Below are 19,618 nucleotides of genomic sequence, written 5' to 3' on the forward strand. Positions count from 1 at the left end.
ATTTTCTATAGAAAGGTGGCTGCAGCAGTGTTTGTTTGGTGCTGTGTTTGTAAACGGATAAAAGGATTTCTGATCAGGAAGAGAGCTGGTGGGATATTTGCATGCCATAGAAGAATACGAGAGCTCAGGCAGAGCTGTGTCATTGCAGCATGAAAGCAAAAAAATTGTTGTGTAGAGAAAATCACGACTACAATCAGCATTATGTTCTCAAACCAAATGGCATATTTGAAAACAAAAAAACAATCGGTAACAGGTAAACATTTTTAATTTGCACTTTAATAAATAAATAATAAATAATATAAATAGAAAGCAACATTAGAACATATCTGAAAACAGGTCAGCATCAGTAAGTTAAATTCCACAAAAGAACTGCTGTCATACTGAGATAGTGTCTGATTTACTCACTGACAGATTAAATAGATTATTTATGAGGCACAGGGACCTACAGGGCACTTAAGATGACTTTTCTTTTGTTGAGAACTTATACAGTGGTCCATTATTTCCCAAACTACAGAGCAAACTTAAATATGCGGCCAGTCTCTACCATAGGAAAAGTGTATCAAAGGAAAGTGTAAACAATAGTATTTTTCTGTGAAAAAGTAGTTGAACACAATTTCATATAAGCTAACATCAAATGTTGCAGCAAATCACTTTAACCAGACTTTCCATGAACACAAAGGATTCAGAATGAATCTGGATGCCAGTTGTATTGCGACAGAAGAATCAGGTGGTAAATTTCGCTGTTTTTAAGCAACTGTTGTAACAATGAAACAGCGTTTCCAGTTTCTTATGAAACTCTTTTGGTTCGATTGATTGATTCGGTTCTGTCTGCACACACCCAGACGTCACGATACTCTAAAGGAAAACACATTAACAGAGATTAATGTTAAAAAGTGACATGAATGATTTTAGGTTCAACATAAATGAACAGTCATGATCGCTTACCTGAGAGAAACGTTTCAGGCGCTCTGACAGGTTTGAGATGAGTGAGTTTGGGTCTGTACAGTTGAGTAACTTGATGCCCTCGATAAAATACTGAATGGAAGAGTTCTTTCCAGAGAAACACAGGAACATTAGTACAAACGTTGGGAATCCTACTTGTAAGTAGCTGTAAGTATCCTACTTATGCTGTTTAACTCCCAGAATGTAGCAGGTTTAGTCCTGCATGTTATAACATAGTAAGTACGTCAGAATGTCAGTTTACACAGACATTCGTTAGAAATTTGATTAAAATGGTTTAAACCCCCAGACTGAATTTAAAAGTGAACAGTAAATCTCTAACATCCCCCATTTTCTCAATTTAACACTTGTACCACAATTATACTTGATTTTTGAAAGCATGCCTCAATTTATACCCTAATGGGAACTATAACTGAGAAACATAAACATCATATTTGAACTAGTTATGAGACCACACACAGGATAGTGTTTTCTGTGGTCACAAAGCAACAGAGCTGAGCCCTGTTGCTACAACACAGCGGCGACAGGACTTTTTAAATGACGAATGTACTTGTGACAATGACAATAAAGAATATTCATATTCATTCATTCAATGCAGTTCATGAAGCAGCTTTCATGCCCAGTTGTGTCCTAACAAAGTATAAATCCAAGAGTAAGCACTTTTAAAGGATCTTTGTGCTCGTTTTCATTACATGTCTCCCTATCCTACATCTACATGCACCCCTTTTAAAACCTCTCACGATTGAAAATTACGGCACTTGGTAATGATAACTCCGACTTACCGATTGTGCTACGGAGATGTTTAACTGCTGAGAAAACACAGTGAGAAAACAGAGATGAGCCATCATATTCTTGAATCAGTAAACCAGCATTTGTCCTTGTGCTGTTGTTCAGTACGAGGACAAATGCAAGAGTTACAACTTGTTTTACTTGTTTCAACTACTGACAAGAAGGAAAGTGGATGGGTGCACTTTATAAGGATGTGTTTCTGTATGTATGTAAAAAAAGAGATGAATTAGAAAGCAAGCATCCTCCAGTCAACAAAGCTGCACATGAATAGCTGAAATTAGTTCAGATGAGATAAGAGGGAAGCAAAGAGGAAGTGGTAAAGATGCAGAATAGAGCACGCATGATAGAAAATGCATTTGTGAACGTTTTTGAACATTTTTTAGTGACAGTCAAAAAAGCATTATCAGTCTGTTTGCTTATTGTATATCACATTTAACCTCGTGTGAATTATAATTTTATATTCTGTTGTTTTTTTTAGAAATGATTTATGAATGCAAGCTGTGTTGTTAGTCCAATCTCTTCCCTCCTGTTATATAACAATCACAGTCACAGAATGAAAGCACGGGAAATAAAAACGCCACCGTTAATGACCAGCGTTAGAACAGAATTTGTTGTGCACTGAAATACTTACTACTCATGGTTCAGTATCATTACTCATATGTTTTCTCACAAGTGCAAGAGCAGTGTAATTATATAAATATATAATGAATGGAAATAATGTAGGAAGCAGGAATACAGATAGACATTGTTCAGAAAGAAAGAAAGCAGAGGCCGCTAAGGGCTAACAGGCTCATGAATTTGAACTCCAATCAATTAAAATGACAGAGAAGTTGGTGAGAAAAGTCATAAGTTCAAGCAACACAAGGTGTCAAATGGGAAAAAATAAATTGTAGGCTTACAGTTTTGCTGGACTTGTCAGAACACTCCTGTCAAAAGGAGAAACAGAGTTGAAGCAACAGCAGTAACAGACAACCTAAATGTCAAATAGATGCCAAGCAGCAACATCGGCTACTTTATCAGCTATCTATTCCGCACTTCACCCACACAAAGTCAGCAGTTTTCTTGTAGCTTACATGAGAATGGTGCAGGTGAATCCCTGAGAAGAGGCTTTTGATTCACCAATTCAAAGTTTTACCCCTGACATACTGAAACCCTACGTTACACGTCTATATAACAACCTAAAACCTAAACGAAAAGAGAAACACTTTGGATAACAAAGTATGTAATCAGATAAAGCAGACAGGACACAATAACATCTGACTGCTTTTTAAAAGATGGTTTTGTGCATAATTTTGTTGAATTTCTTTATAGTTCTAAGTACCACCACATAAAAAGAATCACAATACAATTTTTCACTCACTGGTTGGTCAGCTTACCTTCAGAGCATTAAGCTCTGTTTTGGTCGATAGTACCGATCGTGCTGATGCACAATTATTGGTAGCAGGAGCTGAAAAGGATGAAATGACAAAAAGAGCCAGAAGCATTGGGAGCAGCATCCATGAAGAGGTGGAGGTAGAGGATCCAGTCATGATGACAATAATAGATATAGACCTGAGAGCTTACGCTGAAATATTCTTTTAGATTTTCAGTCAATATTTTAATTCAAATAATTGAATTAAAATATATAAACTGTTAACTGTATAAACTGTTAACTGTTTATACAGCTTTATCAGTTTTCGTCCCAAGTGTTGTTGCATGAACCTTCTACTGAGTTTGTGGATAGGTGATAGCTTGCCACCTTTTTAATACACCGGGTCGACACATTTCCAAACTTTGGGGAATCCCTACTTGTGTGTCCATTAGGTGATGCTCCCACACAGGATGTCCTTAGTCAATAGGACCCTGACATGGTGGCAAGACTGATACAGCATGTTTGTGCTCATGCTAGCCACATATCAGTGAGATCTCACTACTTATGACTGTCGCGGCATTTCCTCACCTCTGTGAAGAGCTGGCCGTCACTGTACAGAGGAAAATAAGTCAGATACTTTCTCTTTTGTAGTTTGGTGGCTGTGCACTGAAATCAGGTTTTATCCAGCCAGCAGCTCTGAGACTTGGTGTCAACTTGGTGAAACAGGTAACAATGTAGCACGATGGTAGAACTTGGAGAAAATTTAATTTGATTGTATTTATACAGCTCCAAATCACAACAAGTTCATCATATTGTAATGATAATAATGTCGTTTATTGATCCCCATGGGAAAATTACTCTCTCTGCAATTGAACCATTCTCTCAGTGAAGCAGTGGGCAGCCTCTAAGCAGGCACTGTAAAGTGCTTTGAGTGCTCAGAAGAGTAGTAAAGCACTATATAACAACCAGTCCATTTACCATTTAGCAGTAAATGCATGTAAATGTCACTTTCCAGTGATTATTTTCATGTTGACTTGTAATAAAATATCTCTGCTGTTACTGCAGTTGTAACTTTGCATACATTTCATCTTTTGGAGCATGAGAAGGACACAGTGGACTTTACAGTTCTGTGTAGCATAGCAGAGAAAACAAAAGACATGCATAGATTCATGCTTTTGTCTAGTTGGCTAAGAATCTTACAATAATAGTATTTTTGTGGGCTAAGTGAATGAGCAGTTGTATTATTTTGTTGGCCATTATATGCACAATGCCAGTTACAGAGGTTGGGGACCGCTGCTCCAGACCATGCACCTGAACATATAAAAGTGATGAGCACCTCTTTCATTGAATTTTGAGTGTTTTAATCAACCTTGTTACACCTGTGGGAATCCACTCACTCGCTTACTGACTGAATTTGGTGGCAAAAAAATGTTTTTGTGCTAATTTAAGAGCAGTTAAATCACACCGGTCCATCTTAACCAGGAACACTAAAGTAAGGGGCGGGAGGTGAACACAACCGGAGGGCTAATCTGTGCTTCTCTTTTTACTGTGTGAGAAAAGGGTGATGGAGAACACAGTGTAGTGGAAGAATGGGTGAAACTGAAGACTTACGGAGCTCAAGGCCGGAGCTGAACAACAACTCCCTGATAACGACTGTGTTGAGTCTCTTCCTTCCCATTCCATGCAAGGCCACCTGGGTTGGCTGGAAGACTGTTTACTTAGCCTGGCAGGGCGAAGGACACTGTCTCAGCTGAGCTATGGACACGCACACACATACATATACTGATAAGCACTCACTGACGCATCACCCTCCCTACCCCGGATCCAACGCTTACCTCCCCTCTGATGTGGACATCGGGTCAGCTGGAGGCGCAGTCGAAGATTGCAGCGGTGCCAGATCAGATGTACACACTGGAACTCTTTGCTATGCTGCTGTCTGTGTTTATTGTGTTATGGTGTGTTGATATCTATGCATTCCTGTATTATCCTTCTGTGTTACGTATTTCCATGTTTTTTTCCTCGCTACCGAGCCTGACCTGTCTCCCCAATGTGATGTTTGTATTGTATGTACGGTCAGCAAGGTCTGTCATCTCGGTTGTGGGCAAAAGACCTGCAGCTGACAAATAAAAGCTATCTCTCACAGGCTAGCAGTCTTGGCACAAGCAGCGAAAGCAGATATGAGGAGATGTGTGGAGATGAGAAATGAAATGAGAAGAAAAATTCTCCCTTGTTTTCTTGTGAACCTATAAACATACTGAAAAATTATGCAAGTAACTGACATTTGTTTGTTATAGAAATCTGCAACCTGCTGTTGTTTAGTAAGATAAAATGTGTCAGACAAAGTTGGATGAACAAATATTAATTTTCATGTAATTACTTGTGCTTTTGGAAACTGTAAAGTTTGACCTTTTATTATGGAAATAAATGTTGGCATTTAATAAAAGTCAAATTCACCCAAGAAAAGCTTAATAATCTTTCATGTTGTGTTCGGGTCCAATTTGACTGATTTACAACTTAAAACACTCATAAATATTGTGTTTTACATCTGATTGCCTCAAGGCCTTCTGACATCCTCCAGACCAGCGGTCTCCAACCTTTTTTTGCGCCACGGACCCGTTTATGCCCGACAATATTTTCACGGACCGGCCTTTAAGGTGTCGCAGATAAATACAACAAAATAAAACTAGTACCGGTACCGAAAAACAGAAAATTTATTCATAACACACGTGAAAAGACCCAGGAAAACAGAGTTAACGATAAAAACGATAACAAAATAACGCTGGAAACCGATAAAAACCCTGAAAACCAGACATTTCACACCTGAGCCTCAACTCTCGCGGCCCGGTACCAAACGACCCACGGACCGGTACCGGTCCGAGGCCCGGGGGTTGGGGACCGCTGCTCCAGACCATGCACCTGAACATATAAAAGTGATGAGCACCTCTTTCATTGAATTTTGAGTGTTTTAATCAACCTTGTTACACCTGTGGGAATCCACTCACTCGCTTACTGACTGAATTTGGTGGCAAAAAATGTTTTTGTGCTAATTTAAGAGCAGTTAAATCACACCGGTCCATCTTAACCAGGAACACTAAAGTAAGGGGCGGGAGGTGAACACAACCGGAGGGCTAATCTGTGCTTCTCTTTTTACTGTGTGAGAAAAGGGTGATGGAGAACACAGTGTAGTGGAAGAATGGGTGAAACCGAAGACTCGGACTTACTTAACATTCTCTTATTAACTGAAATTAAAATCAAGCCTTTCAGAACCTTAACTCTGTGTTTTATGTGACAGAAAGAAATTAAGGCAAACATCTCTAATTTGCACGTCTTCACCCGAGCCATGCAAATGATCAGTTCTGAATTTTGATCAGATTCTGGAACAGCATTCATTATGATTTTGGTAGAAGAACATTACATCAGGAACTGAAAACAAGCAGTACATGACCAAGTTTTCAGAGTTCACTAGAAGTGTTCAATACAAAGTGTATTTCACCCAGCTGCAGTGAAGGGTTGCTGCTGTGGTGAAGACAGATATTAGTAAAGTGTCAAGATTAGCTTTATGAACCATCCCCATCCTTGCATTTTGAAACTAGACACTCTGTCCGGCTTACCATTTACCAGTCACATCAGCTTTTGACATATCATGCCTTTTGAACATGTTAAAGTAGTTAAAATATGAAATAAACACAAGAGAATAAATGATCCTATTAAAATAAATACTAAATGAACATTGACGTTTTTGTAAAAACAAGTTTTGAGGAGTGATTTAAAAGCAGACAGCTTGCTAACTGCAGCTGCTCCATCCCTTTTGCATTGAGGCGGGCTGTGGGAAGAGTTAGGAGAGGTGGGGTTAGGTTAAAGTAATAAATAAAAGTTTAAATGAGTTTGGTATCTTAAACTGATTTAAACTGGTTTGGTATCTGGTGGCCAATGTAGTGGAGCAAGGGTAGGAGGGATATGCAGTCTCTGATAAAGGTTTTGAAAAGACTGGAGGGGAAATATTCCTCTTCCATACTGGTCGATTGCTTGTCATCTTTATTTTAGTCATTAGACACCATCTTGCTCAATTATTCCATTACATTCCCCTGGAATTACCGACCAAGACACTTTGTTAATGTTGGTGGCAATGTGGGTGCAAACCTCACACAGAATTCCACTGATGAAGTAAAATGATAACAACGTGGCTTTGTTTCCTCTGCAAAACTAATTTTGCTTTGAAGGTTTTCAAGCTGCCGTGTGAAAGAAAGAAGACAAAAAGTTAAAAGATCATTTTTTTAAAAGAGGTATCGTGACAAACAAAACAAAATCTAGCACATTTTCGCACTAAAAGCCTAACATATCGTTCGTTTGTGACACAGACGAACTCAGCAGCGATTCTTAGAAAGTAAAACCACCTCGCCACATCTGAGAATTGCTGCTTTATCAGAGGGATACGAAATGGAAGAGTTCAGGAAGTTAGGGCGCACAGAGGTGCACGTCGCTTTGGTATCAAGCTAGTCTCCAGTATAAATGAATTAAACTTAATTTTATACCCATAAATCTCCATTTGAACTGGTCTGTGTTATGTAATTCATTTTGCTTTGCTAGATGACCTCATACGCCTTTGTTAAAAAACAAAACTAATTACAAAAAAGAAGCAGACACCTTTTCATCTTTCTTTCAACAACATGTTATAAAAAGGGTTGTGAAGTAACGTTTTGTGTATCTACAACATTTTGCGGTGTGATGTTGGCCCGCCCTTTGCAGCTATAACAGCTTCCTCTGGCAAGACCTTCCACGAGGTGCAGCTGCGTGTTTATGGACCATGCCGGCCTGACAGGTCTTTAACACGGCAGTATCGCTTTACCCAGCTGTGCTAGCTAATTATAGGTCACTCTCCAACCTCTCTTTATTTTCAAAGATTCTTAAAATATCAGGTTTATTTGGTTTATTTAAAGCAGGGGTGTCAAGCTTAAATGAGCTGTGGGCCACTGCTATCACTGTCGTCTCCTGTGAGGGCCACTTCAGTGTTCAAGTAGCACAAAAAAACAAGCAAACAAACAAATGAGAAAGCACAAACATTTCCAAAATTCTAATGTTTTGTTGTATTTTTAAAATTTCAAATTTTGTATAACAAGACAAATTTTTTCCTCTCACTCTTAACTAACTGAAGCCTTTCATTAAACTACCAGTTAAACACTTTTTCTGTCCGGACCCGTGGCAGCACCTCTGCTATAATTTTGTTCCTATTTGTTGAAATTTAATGCAGACATAAGTGTACACATTAGTTTTTGACTGCTCACACGTGTGTACTCTCTGCTGCACATATTAAACCATTTTGTGCTTTTAAAAAAACGTATTTTAACATTGCACTCAGCAACGAACAGAACAAGTAACTTCAAGGGTCAAACTGCGTTGTATTTATTCACGTCAATATATGGGGTCACAAGTATGGGTGGCGTGGGCCACAAGTGGCCCCCGGGCCACGAGTTTGAGACCCCTGATTCAAATCATCACAGCGACAGTGATTCGGAAATCAGAGACTTTTAATATTAGGCTTCAAGCTTTCCCTTCTAATAAAGCATATAGTTAGGCCTGGATCAGGTGACCCTGTCACGCTGCACAGGCCTCGGCTGCTGGGGATTCCCATGATGCATTGAGCATTTCTTCTTCTCTTCGTTAGTAAAGAGTTGTGAACAAATGCATTTACTGAGACTTTAAAGACAAACTTCAGCTCTCAGCTTTACTTATTGCTTTTGCAATAGGAGTTGGGAAATTCAAATACAATTTCCATAACTGAACTTGTTTTTGCTTTTTTGTGATTTTAATAAATAAATCACCCTGTCTAATGTTTCTTTAACTTTATGGATGTTTTCTTCTTTCGGGACTTGATGAGCACTCGGGCCATATTTTTATACATTTACAGCAGTTGTTGTACTCGTAGATGTGACAATGAGTTTTGTTTCTGATTCACCAAAAGTCACGTTTTCTAATGTTTTCTAATGTAAATATCTTTGCAGATCTTTAATTTGTGGAGCCTTTCATTCAGACCAAAGTTCACTCTAAATGTTCTGTAAGACCTTTTCATCTGAAGTTGCTGATATAAGGTCACCAAAAACACCAGGACACAAACTTGTCAAGGGGTCATCAAAATTATTCATCATGTTGTAGAAACGCGTTGTAAACGTTCCTATGAGAGACTCACACCTCGTTTGTCAGCTCACTGAGGTTAACCACTCTGCAAATATGAAAGTGTTACTAAATAAACACAAAAGGATGTGAAATGAGTAAGAGGCCGTCGGCATTCTCTGTTTAGACATTTTGGGGAAAATACTTGTTTTACTTTTTGGCCAGATAGGATCAGACCTGTTCATCTCAGTAGGTGATGTCCATCAGAGGAGGTGGGGTTTGTGTTACTTCACCAGTAAGCTGAGCTACAGTGGAAGTGGCAAACACAATGCAGAGTTGCCCTTTCTGCTGTGGTTAGGCAGCAGAAATACGAGGCCCTTACTCTGCGATTACTGCTGATGAAATTTCAGTGTTTTACACTTGTTTCAATAACATTTGGCAAACTCAAGAAACGTATCATACATACACACAAACACACACATATATATATAATATATATTTAATATATAATTTATTACGTGATCCTCTTTGAAAGCAACAGATAAAAACAATATAGTAATATAGTATATATAATATAATGTATATAATATAATATAATATAATATAATATAATATAATATAATATAATATAATATATATAATATAATATAATATAATATATATAATATAATATAATATAATATAATATAATATATATAATATAATATAATATAATATATATAATATATATAATATAATATAATATATATAATATAATATAATATATATAATATAATATAATATATATAATATAATATAATATAATATAATATATATAATATAATATAATATATATAATATAATATAATATAATATAATATAATATATATAATATAATATAATATAATATATATAATATGATATAATATAATATAATATATATAATATATATAATATATATAATATAATATATATAATATAATATAATATAATATAATATAATATAATATAATATAATATAATATATATAATATAATATAATATATATAATATAATATAATATATATAATATATATAATATATATAATATAATATAATATAATATATATAATATAATATAATATATATAATATAATATAGCAAAAAACAAAAACAAAACTCCGATGTACAAATCCTGGAATTACCTCACATTTGACTTAAGATAACGGAAATTAGTAACAATAATAATAATAAAAAAAAACCCTACTTAGATTTTTACACATCTGGCATCAAAAATGTGTTTTTGGTGTGTGTGTCATCAACATGTAATCCATTTTTTTCAACTATTTGATGCAAACAAACAGAACTTTCTAGGGAAACAACCTCACACCATCTCTAAGTATGTCTGTGGTTTGGGGTTTCTTTAGTGCCTCGAGGTCTGGGAAACTTTGAAGCATGACACTTTGAAGATAATCTGAGGCCAACTGTCCAAAGTGTCAAAGGCTGAACACACGTTAACCTTTTCCTCAGAAAAACATTGAAAGCTAAAATGTATTTGCTCAATACCTAAATGAATGGAGGAGTTGATATTCCTTGTGATTTTGTGATTTTCAGCTTTATCTGTGGCTGATGAAAGTAAAATAAATTAAAAAAAAATCAGCAAAAATGTGATGTAGCCGACTATCTAAACTGATATGGTTTATAACACATAAATATATCACATTGGTAGGATATGCATAACATAAAATGCTACAACAATAAATAATTTCTTAATTAAATATTTTTGTTTATAGCAAAGTGTAATATACAAATCTGTACTTACCTACTTGGGCTGTGTTTGAATTGTGTGAGCCGTTGTGGAGTGCTGTTTGGTTCATTTTCTTAAGCACACATCTGGTTGTGGTCTATCCACTCCACTGGGGCACAAACTTGGGTTCATCAGGACCCTACACCACCAGGCAGAAAAAAGGGAGCATATAAAAACACAAAAAATAAAGAAAGCAAGAAGACATCAACCACGGAGAAACAGAACCACAGACAGGGTCAGTTTGAATGTCTGAGCACACCCCAGACCCGGAAACACCTTCAGACAAAAAAAACTGGTTGAGCCAAAGAAGAAAACTCCCCACCACAAGCTAAAGAACATCTGTCATGGTCCTCCGGTTTGCCTTGGGTTGCTGTCTTCACCCCCTCCCGCCAGGGCAGCGCCTTCTGCAGACTCATCATTCCTGATCATTCCAGCCTGTACTTAAGACCTGGGCGGCGTACTGTTCCTCCCTGGATCGTTGTACTTACCTCAGTTAGTGTAGTCTCTGCTTAGTGAATTCCCTTGTGTTTCCTGGTTTTCTTCAAACAGCTGTTTGTCCATCTCCTCATACAGATCTCCCTGGATCCTTCTTGGCTGAGGATCAGTGAGGATCTGCGTGGAGTAGATGGAGTACAGGGAGTGCAGAATTATTAGGCAAGTTGTATTTGTGAGGAATAATGTTATTATTGAACAACAACCATGTTCTCAATGAACCCAAAAAACTCATTAATATCAAAGCTGAATGTTTTTGGAAGTAGTTTTTAGTTTGTTTGTAGTTTGAGCTATTTTAGGGGGATATCTGTGTGTGCAGGTGACTATTACTGTGCATAATTATTAGGCAACTTAACAAAAAACAAATATATACCCATTTCAATCATTTATTTTTACCAGTGAAACCAATATAACATCTCCACATTCACAAATATACATTTCTGACATTCAAAAACAAAACAAAAACAAATCAGCGCCCAATATAGCCACCTTTCTTTGCAAGGACACTCAAAAGCCTGCCATCCATGGATTCTGTCAGTGTTTTGATCTGTTCACCATCAACATTGCGTGCAGCAGCAACCACAGCCTCCCAGACACTGTTCAGAGAGGTGTACTGTTTTCCCTCCTTGTAAATCTCACATTTGATGATGGACCACAGGTTCTCAATGGGGTTCAGATCAGGTGAACAAGGAGGCCATGTCATTAGTTTTTCTTCTTTTATACCCTTTCTTGCCAGCCACGCTGTGGAGTACTTGGACGCGTGTGATGGAGCATTGTCCTGCATGAAAATCATGTTTTTCTTGAAGGATGCAGACTTCTTCCTGTACCACTGCTTGAAGAAGGTGTCTTCCAGAAACTGGCAGTAGGACTGGGAGTTGAGCTTGACTCCATCCTCAACCCGAAAAGGCCCCACAAGCTCATCTTTGATGATACCAGCCCAAACCAGTACTCCACCTCCACCTTGCTGGCGTCTGAGTCGGACTGGAGCTCTCCTGCCCTTTACCAATCCAGCCACGGGCCCATCCATCTGGCCCATCAAGACTCACTCTCATTTCATCAGTCCATAAAACCTTAGAAAAACCAGTCTTGAGATATTTCTTGGCCCAGTCTTGACGTTTCAGCTTGTGTGTCTTGTTCAGTGGTGGTCGTCTTTCAGCCTTTCTTACCTTGGCCATGTCTCTGAGTATTGCACACCTTGTGCTTTTGGGCACTCCAGTGATGTTGCAGCTCTGAAATATGGCCAAACTGGTGGCAAGTGGCATCTTGGCAGCTGCACGCTTGACTTTTCTCAGTTCATGGGCAGTTATTTTGCGCCTTGGCTTTTACACACGCTTCTTGCGACCCTGTTGACTATTTTGAATGAAACGCTTGATTGTTCGATGATCACGCTTCAGAAGCTTTGCAATTTTGAGACTGCTGCATCCCTCTGCAAGATATCTCACTATTTTTGACTTTTCTGAGCCTGTCAAGTCCTTCTTTTGACCCATTTTGCCAAAGGAAAGGACATTGCCTAATAATTATGCACACCTGATATAGGGTGTTGATGTCATTAGACCACACCCCTTCTCATTACAGAGATGCACATCACCTAATATGCTTAATTGGTAGTAGGCTTTCGAGCCTATACAGCTTGGAGTAAGACAACATGCATGAAGAGGATGATGTGGACAAAATACTCATTTGCCTAATAATTCTGCACTCCCTGTAGATGGAGTGTGTTTTTGCCACAGACTGAACGAAGAACCTGGAGCCCCCCTTCCCCAGATCACTGTATATGTATATATTTCGCTTGGTGTTGATATTAAATTCCCCCTTCGACTGCACAGTTTGAGACATGGCTCACCCAGCGTGACAGCGTCATATCTGAAAAAACAAACAAAACACTTAAATGTTTGCTTTATTTCCTGTGTTTACCTTTACTAATAGCTCTATCTCTAATATCTCTCTGTGTGATAATAATGTCTGCTATAATGAGACACAACACATTTCCTTATGAAATTTCTCCATGCCTGCAGTAGTGGGCCTACTGTTGCTTTTAAACAAATGTTAAACTGCATGTATCTGACTGTTTTGAAGCGGTTAAGTTAAATTATATTGTACATCAAATTATGTGTGCAGTGATTTCTGTTTTTATTTCAAAGGGGAGAGGTGTAACAATTAAAATGTGCACGTTGTTCAGTGAATGAATGAAATAATTCAACCATCTGTAGCTCCGTAGCAGAAAAGACCCCATCTGTCGTTGTCATCTCTACTTTATGAACTCACTCCTCAGACTGCTGTCACTGTCAGAGAAAGTGAGAAACTCCTTGTCCAAATCTTCCCCCACAGGCCTCTGGGATGTCTGTGCGTTCCCCTCTCCTCCTCTATTTCCCCCAACTCCTGCATCTTGCTTATTTGGCTGACGTCAAAAGAGTCAACAAAGTGCATATCCACGTATACTCACAATGCTTACATATCAAAATTAAGTTCCTGGGAACCATCAGGTGAATGAAAGAAAGCTTCTTGTGATTCTCAGGTCAGAGGTGCTCCCATCATTACTGAGCTGCCAGAGCCAGACTGCACACTTCCTGCTTTCAGCTCATAGAACAACTTGAGTAGCACGTTTCCATGAAGCTGTTACCTGTAACGATAGATAGCATCAATCTCATGTCTTCATGATGAGCCTCTGAGATTAAAGTAAACTTTTATTATTTATTTAAATTGTACAAATTACTGTGAATGATGTTAAGCAAACTCTGTGTACTCAGGCTCTAATCATGCCCTGTTCTCCCTGCCTCAGCTCTTTCTGAGGGTCCTTGGCTTTAGAAAACATTGTTAGGAAAAACTTAACTTGAAATGACACAACTGCAGAACTGATCCAGCATGGTTTTATAATGATGCAAAAACAGCATTGTACGACATGTGCTGGGTTGGCTGGCAGGGAGATATCTGCAAAGTCCCTGGACTTATTAGCAACTGGTGATAATCGTTGGTAAGGACTGGAAGATGGAGACTTGTGGAAGCAAAGTCACCAGCCAAGGATACGTGGTTAGAATTGTCTCCTATGGCAGTTGGAGACACGATAACTGGCGCCTGATATCAGTCACCACCAACTGCTTAGACGGATGCACATTCTCATATAAAACTCTGTGAACTACTGGGAGAGGTTACTCTCTTCAGGGAAGTTGGCTGCAGCTGTGCCTGGTTTCTGAACACAAGAGATCCACGTACATGCTCATATTTAATCATCTAATGACTTAATAAACAACAATCACAAGTTAAGCCTTTTGGCTCGTCATTCCTCAAAGTACATCTGTTGTCACACTTTAATAATTATTTTGCTTTAACATCCATCCATTGGAGCCTGTCCAGCTTCCAGATTTATGAATGCATATATAACATCTAAGGTATTTGTATTTGATTTTAGTTTTTGAGGTATTAAAGCATGTCAGTAAATGATATGTGAGTGACCCTTGATGTGACAGGTTTCCACAGTGGCCCTTAGTAATAGTTTGACTCACCTGCTTAAACGTTTGAAGAGTTTTGGATAAGGTTGTTTTTTTTGTTTCTTTCATTTGCTCAGAAGTTGTGGTTTAAATGACACCTCATTAAATGTCATCATTCATTCTGGCAGTATAGAGTAGATTCATGATAACTAACCTATTTCCTTTGCTGAATTTTAATCTTCTCTCCATTTCTTTTTTGTTTCTCTGGAGGCCTGACTTGTTCCAAGATTTGAGCTTCCATGGAACATCGCAGAAAAACCTGTCAGTCAATTTGAAAAGTGAGAAAGGTCTTTATTTCTCAGTTCTGAAATGTTGACTAATTTATTGGTGGAAAGGGCTCTGTGTGGCCTGACCAACGTGATGGTGGTGATAGGGAGAGAGAAGAGCCGCTGGGTTGTCTTATCTTGTTTGGTTTGAATGCAGAAGCACAAAGTTTTCCACCAGTCTGTTTGTGAAAGTGAAAAATCACAATGTTTCTCTGAACAATCCACAATTCAGTGAATTCTTTTCACAAGAACAATGTTCCTCAAAATGTTTGCACTTTTTGAGGTTTTAGCTTTTTTTACTGCCTTCTTTGTGTCTCTCGGTAGTTGTACATTCATTAATAACTGAACTCAAACATCTGAGGGCTGCGATGTGTTCCTAATGAAACGCTTTGATTTTAGTGACGTCACTGAGTTAAAGTATGTTCCAGGTTTACATGCACATAATTTTCCACAATCTCATCAGAAACTACTCTTGTTGAGTTGAATGAGAAGCAATGCAGCTTATCTTATTGCTGCTCTTTCTATGAGTGTAATGGGAAAGCCTCACAGCTGAACTTGCAGTAAAGACCGTTGATGAGATAGAATCTTAAGATTCCCCTTTTCAGTGTGTAGCTTATCCAGCTGGGGGAGTTCCAGTGTGGGATGTCACAGGGCTGAGACTACAAATGAATATATATTCATTAATATATACATTTAATTTTCTATCTATCTATCTATCTATAGATATGTAGATATATCTATAGATAGATATGTGTGTGTGTGTGTGTGTGTGTGTTTGTGTGTGTGTGTGTGTGTGTGTGTGTGTGTGTATGAACAGAATCAACTTCTGGAGAGTTACTTGGATGATTGAGCATGCGTCAAGACGGCAAACATTTAGTTTTGCTCACTCAGAAGAATCAAGTTATTCTCAGTACTGTTTACTCACAATGTTGTGCTAACTTAGTTATTTTAAGTTCATTTTTTAAACTTTACTTTTTGCATAATTTCCCCCCCAGTTCTGTGGACAAATTAGATTTCCCTGTGTATGTATGCTCACCACCCAAGACTCTGTAGAGTCTTCAACAGCATCTTGAAGCACATGGCAAAGGCACACTTCATATAATTGAAGGGAATAAAATCTGCTGCCATCTTCATGATGAAGATGAAACAAAGACGTTTCAGGAAGATTATGACCCAAGACCAGCCAAGAAAACTCTTAAATGGTTTCAGAGGAATAAAAAATAAAGTTGCGCGGATGGCCCAGCCAATCGCCTGACCTGAATCCAACTGAAAATCTATAAAAAGAACAAAAAAGAAAGTTTTTCCCCTCTCGCACCTGCAGGTGATTTGGGTCCTCTACCAGAGGCCTGGGAGTTTGAGGGTCCTGCAGTATCTTAGCTGTTCCTAGGACTGCGCTCTTCTGGACAGAGATCTCTGATGTTGTTCCCGGGATCTGCTGGAGCCACTCGCCTAGCTTGGGAGTCACCGCACCTAGTGCTCCGATTAAGTTGAAAGTTGAAAGCCTTTGTCATTATACATAGTATAACGAAATTAGAAACGGCTCTATAAAAGTGCACACGTGCTTATAGCACATTATAAAGACTATACAATAATTTAAATATACACTTACTATAAATATAAATACACAGTACAGTACTGACAGAGACAGACCGGCAGAGAGTTGATGATATTTCAGTGCAGATTGCTTTTTGTACAAGTTTGAGGTGAGTACGGTGATGGCTTTGGGGAAGAAGCTGTCCCTGAGTCTGTTTGTTCTGGCCCTTATGGATCTATAGCGCCTGCCAGAGGGCATGAGGTTGAAAAGATGGCAGCCGGGGTGGGTAGTGTCCTTTAAAATCTTTCTGGACCTACTAAGACAACGGGAGTTGTAGACAGCAGACAAATGGTAAATGGCCTGTATTTGTATAGCGCTTTACACAACCTGTCATTCACCCATCCACACACACATCCACACACTGGTGATGGCAGCTACATTGTAGCCACAGCCACCCTGGGGCGCACTGACAGAGGCAAGGCCGCTGGACACTGGCGCCCCCGGGACCTCTGACCACCACCAGTAGGCAACGGGTGAAGTGTCTTGCCCAAGGACACAACGACCGAGACTGTCGGAGCCGGGGCTCGAACCAGCAACCTTCCGATTACAAGACAAACTCCCAACTCTTGAGCCACGATCGCCCACACATGGGCAGCCGATGATTTTTTGTGCTGTGTTTACCACCCTCTGCAGCTGGCGTGCCACACTGTCACTGCACAGGTCAGCAGGCTCTTGATGGTGGATCTGTAGAAGGTCACCAGCAGCAGGGTGTTTAGCTGCTCCTTCCTGAGCACCCTTAGGAACTGTAGCCGCTGCTGGGCTTTCTTGACTAGGGCCGTGGTGTTAGCTAACCAGGAGAGGTCTGCAGAGATGTGGAAGCCAAGGAATTTGAAGGACTCCACTCGCTCTACACATTCTCTGTTGATGTGCAGGCGGGCAGGGGTAGTTCTGTTCTGCCTGAAGTCCAGGATGAGTTCCTTGGTCTTGGTGATGTTAAATGCCAGGTTGTTTGATGCACACCATTCTCCCAGTCTCAGGACCTCATCTCTGTAAGCCGCCTCATTTCCTCCTGTGATCAGCCCCATCACTGTTGTGTCATCAGCAAATTTGACAATGATGTTCTCTGGGTGGGCGGGACTGCAGTCATATGTGTAGAGGGAGTAGAGTAGTGGGCTTAGTACACAGCCCTGGGGGGAGCTGGTGCTGAGAGTGCGAGGGGAAGAGAGGTGAGGACCCAGTTTCACCCGCTGGGGTCTGTTGACCAGGAAGTCCTTTATCCAAGAGCAGGTGGATGGCGGGAGCCCCAGGCTGGCTGACTTGGTGATCAAAATGTCTGGAATGATTGTGTTAAAGGCAGAGCTGAAGTCGATGAAGAGCATTCTGACATAGTTCCCCTGTTGTTCCAGGTGGCTCGGTGCTGTGTGGAGTGCGATGGCTATGGCCTCCTCAGTGTCCGGTATGTGAATTGGTGTGGGTCCAGAGTAGGGGGGGGAGGCAGGTTCTGATCATATTTCATTTAGTTGAACTTGAAATGTTTGTCAGTAAGTAAACAATTAGTATTGTATAGTCAGAAATATCAAGTTATTCTTAATACTGCAGACTTGCACTGTATAAGTCGTCCTAACAGTCATCTTAAGTAAGCTTTACTTTTTTGAGGCAACGAGTTTCCTTAATTTTTTTGAGTTCTGGGAACTAACAAGGCTGTACAGTGTACTCAAAATGAGTAAGTTGCCCTAACTTGGTCATCTTACGTAAACTTGATCCAATTTTTTTGAGTTCTGGGAACAAATGAGCTTGTACAGAGTACTCAAAATAAATAAGTTGTCCTAATTTAGTCATTTTTAGCTAAGCTTTACTCAATTTTTTTGAGTCAACGAGTTTCCCCAATTTTTTTGAGTTCTGGGAACTAATTAGATTTTACAGTGTGGGGTCTGACCCCAGCCTCTATGGATCTTGTGCTCAGAGCTTGTTCCTGTGCTGCCATGATTAGTGCCACTGTGCTGTCTTTCAGTCCAGCTTTGTCCAGCCACTGGAAGGATTTCTGCTTAGCGTACAGCCTCAGGGTGCTGGACTTAGGGTGAAACCCTCCATGCATGGTCAGGAGCTTCCTGGTCTTGATGTTGGTGGCTTCTATCTCCTCCTTTGTCCATCTTATTATCCCAGCAGGGGTGTGTTTCTTTGGAAAGGTATTTTATGTTCTCAAATGCCCCATCCATAGACATCCATAGACATCCATAGACATCCATAGACACTGGAATGCTTGATTTAGACCTCTATGTAGTAGCTTACGATGTAACCTGAAACCCCTTTTAACTCGATGCCATAATCTTCCAACCCATTCAAGCATTACGGCACCAACATCAGGAAAAATGTTCATGAGAAAATAGAGAAGTACCATGGGAAACAGCAGTCCCAGTGGTAAAGAAGCTGTAACCCACAAACTGGAAGAGTGGGTCCTGCAGATACCAGGTACAACATCAGACTCTAACCAGTCCTACGATACAGCGGCGCTCTGTTAAGACAAGGAAGGCAAGGACTGACTGCCTAATCAAATCTAAAAATAGTCATAAACTAAAATGTACTACAGTAAAAATGATGTCTCACCTTTCATTTCAGCATCATAAAGCTCCTTGTCTGTTTGTATCTATCCTTTACATACCTGCCATCTTGTGGCTGCAGATGGCTATTGTCACTGGAAGCATTCACAAGAAACCTGATTGGTTCTTGCCATAATATGAATTCTAACAGTTGTTAAATAGGGCCGCCAGCTGTGTACCAACCTGACTTCTGCACTGATGATCCCAAATCCCATGAAGAAGGCAAGAAATTCCAGAGATGAACCCTGACAAGGCAAACCTGTGGGGTGAA

The 19,618-nt window shown here is 39.4% G+C and overlaps 1 long non-coding RNA gene across 2 annotated transcripts; it reads right to left on the reverse strand.

Moving 5' to 3' along the window:
* Nucleotides 1-276: 276 nt before the first annotated feature.
* LOC147338345 (uncharacterized) lies at nucleotides 277-2,912 on the reverse strand. 2 transcript variants are annotated; one of them, XR_015125079.1, is made up of 4 exons: nucleotides 2,649-2,912; nucleotides 1,743-1,769; nucleotides 946-1,050; nucleotides 277-855 (listed from the first exon to the last, which is right to left on the reverse strand). It is a non-coding gene; the product is annotated as an uncharacterized LOC147338345 (long non-coding RNA). The 2 variants fall into 2 exon arrangements; XR_015125078.1 differs by lacking the exon at nucleotides 2,649-2,912 and having other exon boundaries at nucleotides 1,743-1,844.
* Nucleotides 2,913-19,618: the final 16,706 nt, after the last annotated feature.

Source organism: Aulonocara sp. 'chitande type north' Nkhata Bay, linkage group LG2 (assembly GCF_057382095.1).
Source record: "Aulonocara sp. 'chitande type north' Nkhata Bay isolate Kocher_YH1m ecotype deep benthic linkage group LG2, A_spYH_male_GT1.1, whole genome shotgun sequence".
NCBI lineage: Eukaryota > Metazoa > Chordata > Actinopteri > Cichliformes > Cichlidae > Aulonocara > Aulonocara sp. 'chitande type north' Nkhata Bay.